The sequence below is a fragment of the Papilio xuthus genome, unplaced genomic scaffold (genome assembly GCF_000836235.2).
Source record: "Papilio xuthus unplaced genomic scaffold, Pxut_1.1 DF824888.1, whole genome shotgun sequence".
In the NCBI taxonomy this organism is placed as follows: domain Eukaryota; kingdom Metazoa; phylum Arthropoda; class Insecta; order Lepidoptera; family Papilionidae; genus Papilio; species Papilio xuthus.
The window spans coordinates 1,664,795-1,671,933 of NW_013533761.1; the positions used below are offsets into that span (position 1 = coordinate 1,664,795).

Genomic DNA, 7,139 nt, shown 5'->3' on the forward strand with positions numbered 1-7,139 from the left:
ACAGATGCGAAAAAATCTTAATATTATTATTTTTAATGAGTCAAAAATTTAATAGAAAATAAAAGATGTCACGTCTTTTCAGGTGGCCACTAGCCCGTTTGCCACCATATAATTAAAAAAAATATTGTTTAATGCCAATACATTTTTAGAAATACCCCACTAATATTGTTCCATACTTATATTAGTCGCGTCTGTATCGAAATATGGGAAGCTTTAAAAACCCAATAGTGATATTTTTTCTATCGAATTTAGTAATAATTACAACATTTTTAACATTTAGATATTAAAAAATGAACGTGGGTTGTCTCCTGTCGAATAAAGGATTAGGAATTAGGAGTTACAAGTGGAGGTGGTCCTTATCTGAGTTTCAACAGTCGCTGTGTAGTGGGGCGAGCTGTCGCGTCGCATTCTGTCTCGACCGCCGCACGCAGCACCTGCGCAAGCGCACGCGCACGACTCCAACGCGAACTTTATAACGTTTTAAATATGTTTTCGTTTACAGTGCTGAGGTGAAAAATTTATTTTCAATTGTTTTTATAGTGAACCAAAGTGTATTAAGGTGCGAGAAAGTGAAGGATTAATTTGTTTCGATCGAGTTCAACCCTCTAACAACTCAAGGTAATTTTCGATTTTTCATAAAGTTTAAAGTAAAATTGTTCTTGTTATAGTTTTAATGATTGTTTAAGGTCAGATAAAACGCCTTGTCATTTTCGTCGTAACTTTCACGGCAACGTTTTATTTTTTTTACGTCTTGCAATCTCTTATTATATAAATGAAAATAAGTGGTACGCGAAATGATTTGAAAAGAAAATATAGACGTTTCAAAATTAATGTAATAAATATTTTGTTGTAATTAAAATATACACAGAAAAAGAATAATGTAGAAAAAAAAATTAAATAGAGCCGAGGATTTTTTCTACTTTAATTGGTACTGGCATATAATAAGTGCTTTTATACGCAAGCGCGTTTTTTGATTATGGGCAAAAATTAAACCTGTTTGAAATAATTTAGTAGACGTAGGTTTGAATTCGTTTCTTTTGACGTCTTCAGACTTATTCCAAATTTAAATTAAACTTATTTATTTAAAAAAAGAATTTGTAATTCAGCAGTTGAAAGTAATGTAAAAATTTTATGCCATAAAACCTTTCACGCCTTCGTTATCGCAAATTTAACGCTTTGTGCTTTACATGATTTATGTTCCGTATATGACGGTTTTTTTTTTTTAAATCAAATATAAAGTCAATTCTGTTTTGGCATTTTTAGAGCGTTACAGTAAAAAGTAGGTGAAATTAAATATGAGAAAATTTAAATGATACTTATTCTAGCAATAGATTAAAAAATGGACAGTTATAAAGCACAAGGCGAACTTTACAGCCTAAATTTAAATGTACAAAAACGATTACGGCGAATTGTTAAATTGAGGTCGTTATTTTAAAGGTTCAATTTAGTTTATTACTTAATTATTGCTAATGGTCTTTCTAAAAAAGATGCTAATTAAAAAAAATCTTTTGCACAGGATAATTTAGAGAATATTCTGCTTCCTCATACTTATAGAAAATTACCGCTAGATTCTTATGAATTACTCAAGCTCACATCAACAACACCACAGTAACGGAGCCCTAACTGCAATAGTAGCGTAGTTAAACCTAGAATCAAAGACATCAGAAATATGATCATAGTAAGCTGATGTACACAGCTCTACCAAAAAAACATAGAGATATATTTATCCACTAAAATGAATTAAATTGTGGAACAATAAAAGAAAATTAGAACACAATAATTTGTGTTAATATGTTTTAAGTATGACTGAAGTGAAGGACCACGAAATAAAATTACTTTTACAAAATATTTAATTATTTATTCTGGCAACACACGCTAATCGATGAGCACTGTATACTGCCAGTTACAAAGAATGATGTTCACTGCAAGCAAAAAATGAAAAAAAAAACAAAAAGTCTCATTTGTGAACTGTAAACAATGACCGATGGTTGAGAGCAGGTAGATATAGGGATGGGTTTGAAGATACTATGATGGTCCCGGATTCAGGTCGTAAATCGATTCTTTGTGTTACAAAGGTGCAAGATGTCCGTCAGGTGACAGGCGTGTCGCCTTTTGTGAATTTTGTACACGATTTCCTAAGATATGGCTTCTTAAAATTGTTTTTCTTTTTTTATTGCCTGGCCCCCAGCTAAGTGAATCGACTATCTTTTACTAAAAATATTAAAAATAGTTGTTAGTTTATTTTAAATATTATGTACTACGATACTAGTATTATATCGAAATTTTTTTTTTTTAAAAACTTCGTAAATGCAAATTATAATGGACTCTATCTTTCAATCACTCAAAAATCTAAAGAGTAGGTATTTGGAATTGAAAATATTAAATTAAATTAACCTAAAAACCGATCTTATTTTTTTATACGAACATTACGCAACATCCGCTTTTAAAGTGCGTGCATTGTAATTGAAAATAATAATAATATTTTGACAAAATATACATCTCAATGTAAAGTATGCAATCAAAGATATCCGGATACGATGATTATATCAATTTGATTATATACATTGATTATTACATCCAATGACTTTTGTTTCTGACGTATAAAAATATTTTTACAATATTTTTTTTTTAAATCATAAGGTGGCAAACGAGCGAGCGGCCTGACCGGCTGTAGTAGCGAAGTGACCGTTGCCCATAGACCGTTATTGCATATGCGTTGTCTACCTTTGATCGACGGAGGAGAGGATGCACAGAGAGAAAATATTTTCCCTTTCCATGCATCCTCTCATCCGGAAAGTCCACTTCCACTTCCCATCCTTTCCTTATAAGAAAAAGGGTGGGAAGGGAAAGAGGACTAAATTAGGCCTCCGGGATGCACACTCATCAGACGAAACGCGGAATTGCTTCCACTTCACGCCGGTCTTCTGTGTGGTTGTGGTATTTCAGTTAGTGGGCGAGCCGGGCCAATTCGTGCGAAGATGTTAAAGCGGGCTCTACCACTGTTTTTTGCATAACACCTGTAACATTTGTACACACCTTCAACAATTACACATTTCACCAATTACCCAATAACTAGAAGCATAAAATTGTGTTTTTAATTTCTAACATTATAACAAATAGTTTTGGAAATAGAAATAGATTTTAATACAATCCAAAAGCCGAACACGTTTGCGTAATTCGATGTTGCAACTTACATTAGAGCTAAAGTAACTCATAATGATAGTACATAAGATGCAATAAGTAAAAGAATTGCTATCAATTTGTTAACTCGCTACAAATTAAATTGCAAATTTACCCTTTATGAAATCCCTAATGACTTCTTAATGTATACAGAAAATTACTTGCTCTATATTGTATTAAACGACCAATAGTTGAAGGTCAAAGTTGTATTAGAATGATTATATGAAAGATTAAGATTGAAAAATTTTAGAGAATATCATCATACTTTGGTAACTTAATACAATTTTATAGTGAAAAGTACTTAACCTCTTAAGTACAATCATAGACAAAAATATTATGAAATTGTGGCATATTTAAAAGACGAATAGAACTCGATAAGGACAGCGTTATGTAGTAGCGAAGCACTTTCGTTGTCGACTGTACGACTTGCCATATACATCGGAATGATCCACGGTGTTACCACCATGGAACAATACAATACTATTAAAATACGAGTCACGTATATTTGTATAATTGCGGTGACGCTGATGGTTAAGGATTAAGACGTTCATAAAGTAGATAGAATTTTGTTACGAAAATGTTTGTACTAATCAAGGTTGATTTGGAGTGATTGTAATAATGGTCCTTTTTCTAACTTTCTATTTATGCTGAGTTTACATACCTATATTTGAATTTATGCATTTTTTTTAAATTTTATGTTAATTGTATACAAAGCGCTTCACGTGATTTACTACTAAAACTATCTTACTAATAAGTCCGAATATTTGGATGTATGGATGGATGTTTGTTAAAAGGTATCTCCAGAACGATTACATAGATCTAGCAGAAAGTTGATATAGATGTAGAACATAGCCTGAAAGAACACTACCATCACCATCATCAGCTCACTGTATGTCCTACCGAGGGGCTCGGAGACTACCCTAAGTTAAAGCTGAAAGAACACATAGGCTACCAATTAAGGTGGTTAATTCCGTGCAACCGGATCCGCGACAGCTTTTGTCTACGAACTAAATCTACTACAAAAGAATCAAGCTTTATAAAACTCCACGCTTTATATTGTGTTTATTGCGAAACACGTGTACAAAATAGATTTTTGCCCTTTCCGTTTTTAAGAACAGAGATGAGAATATAATTTTTCTAATGTTTTAAAAGTTTCTGCAGTGTAATCCAACTATTAAATCGTGGTATCCTTTTCATGTTAACAATTCTCAAATTCTTTAAGGTAAAAAAATAGTGATTAGTTAACGAGACTCATGTTCAAGCTATTGATGACAAATTACATAATTATGCAATATGTGACAATGAAATAAATCTCATGAATATAAATAATTTTTAAACAATAAGTCGTGCTGTTGTCATTAAGGTTTAAACCGTAGATTTTTGAGACGAAAATCTCTGTATAAAACATATCGTCATCTCCGTCATTATCTTTAACAAAACAGAGATATCATGTTTTAAACGTGGATTTTAGTCTCGGAAACCTACCGTTAATAATTTTACCTCAGTTTTTATATTTACGAAGTTTAGAGTAAATCTTATTATTGACTATATTGTATAATATAAAAAAATTACATAAAATAATTATCTTTGGAAATTTAATACTTAGTTTTAAATTGCGCGTACACGTAAAAATCTACAGTGATTTTTGCAATTGAAACGTAGCATCTGTTAGGAAGAAAATACGACACTGTGCCGGTGTACTGGCACAACACTAGCTTTACTGAAATGTCGACGTTTATGTCCCCTCACTAATCATTCTGACACTTGACTTTATAATGAAAGCGCCATTCGCGCTAAAAGATTTCTAATAAATAAAGTCTAGAACTACAAAATTGAGATATCATTTAAGAAAACAATGAAGCTTTAATATCTCAGCATATTCGACACTTAAAGCGGAAGTCACAAACAGAAGGAAGTTATTACGAAATATATGAAAACCTTTAATTTGAATGCATACTCAGAGCTTATTTCATCCAAGGATAACGCCTTTCGGTCACTGACGTCGCCAGAAAATACACTACGAAGGTAAAAGTTAACAAGTGTGATTATACGTTTTTTAACCTATTAATATGTACTACTAGCTGTTGCCCGCGACTCCGTCCACGCGGAAGAAAAAAAAAGTTAATAAGTAGTATAAGTGTTCTTCCAGACTATGTTCTACGTCTATGCTAAATTTCAGCGAGATCCATGCAGCCGTTCCGGAGATACCTTCAAACAAATATCCATCCATCCAAACATTCGCATTTTTAATATTAGTAAGAAGTAAGATTTGTAAGACTACTGGTCGCCCATTGGACGTGCGATAATAATTTATATTATTTTTTTTATTTTCTGTACAAAATAGCTTGCACTTCTCCAAAAAAAAAAGTAAAAAATTTTCATCAGCATATGTGATTGGAATTTAGTATATTTGGCCTAATCATCCCTAAATTAGTTTACGGTAGCCTCCGAGCTCCTCGGCGGGGACGTATAGTTTAGTTATATAAATATTTAGCCTAAACATTTTGTGCTCATAATTGACTCACGTTTCTTCATAATATTTAAAATATAACATAATTACTTATTACTATTAAACTTTTTGAAGAAAAAAAAATGGCAAGAAGTTTTATGTTAATGACCTGATATTGCGAACTTATGGTAATTAATATTCAGTTAGAATAAATTTATAATTATTATGAAAAAGCACCAAGGTAAAGATATAAATTTATAAATTAATTAAAAATTGGCATAGACCTTTCTATTATGCATTGTTTTAAAAGTAATGAACGCAGTAATTATATCAGGGTTGAGACTTGGTAAAATGCTTTGAAAATTCCATTAATTTTTTATTGTTACGATGAAGGATCAATAGCATAATTTGTTAAGGACTATTCAATAAGAAACTTTATTTGAGTATACTTTTAGGTGGTTGGTATAAGAGTAAATCTGAGACATAACAAAATATATTAAGTAATCATATTATATGAAAAATCAAAGATAATTATGCGAGTAAAGCTTGTTTTATGCATTAAAGCGTCAACAGCCTAATGGTTACGGTCGAGAGTTCGAATCCCATCATTCTACTATTATCGTAAATCATATTCTAGCACAAGCCTAGAGCTTAGTTGGAATGGTACAAGAAATATTAGTAAATTAACAAAAATCTGATAATCTTACTAATATTATAAATGTGAATTATATTAAAATGGATGGATGTTTGTTTGAAGATATCTCCAGAACTGCTGAACGTATTCCGCTGAAATTTGGCATAGGTGTAGATAGTCTGAAAGAACACATGGGCTACTCAATAGGTTTTGTTCTAGTTCCACACGGACGGAGCCGCTGCATATTCTATATGTCAGATTTTTATTAAATTTACTAATGTTTGTCGTTTTCGGAGTGAAACAATCCAATTTCACGGTCGCTTTGTTACTGTAGATCTGTGACGAGATTGGCGCGATGTATACAACTCTCTACACAATGATAGCTGTAATTATGACGTACATTTATTATACAGCTTTCCAGAAAATTACATATAAATATAACTAAATTTGCAAAGAGCTGGTAACTCTTTGATATAAATGTTACAAGAATCCACTCATTTGACCGTAAAAAAGTAATTGGATTAGATTGTTCACTAAATATAAGTCTAATATGATACTGTTCTCCTAATAGTAGGATTCTGAGACAAAAATCCCGTTTAAAGTTAACAGGGATGACGATATGTTTAAACAGAGATTTTGGTTTTAAAAACCAATGGTAACTCATATAAAAACTGAACCCGATTTATCAGTGAATCGATCAGATTAGCTTTGGCAGCAGTTTTGATATTTTTTTGGTCTCAGTTTCGACATTTTATAAAAATATTATCTTTGTCAATATGGCCCGGCAGTGAATGGTGTCGCGACCAGCGGCGAGTGTCACTTGTTTCCGGAATAATTACGTGAACATTTTATATTTTGTTGTGCAACAATGCAAAT

At 31.9% G+C, this 7,139-nt stretch overlaps 1 protein-coding gene across 1 annotated transcript in view; it reads left to right on the forward strand.

The window, feature by feature from the left end:
* The first annotated feature begins 397 nt into the window (after positions 1-397).
* Positions 398-7,139, forward strand: part of Ptr (patched domain-containing protein) — a 29,791-nt gene continuing 23,049 nt past the window's right edge. Inside the window, exon 1 of the mRNA XM_013325178.1 lies at positions 398-618. The gene's annotated coding sequence lies outside the window, so the exon portion shown is untranslated. The remainder of the gene's footprint in view (positions 619-7,139) is intronic.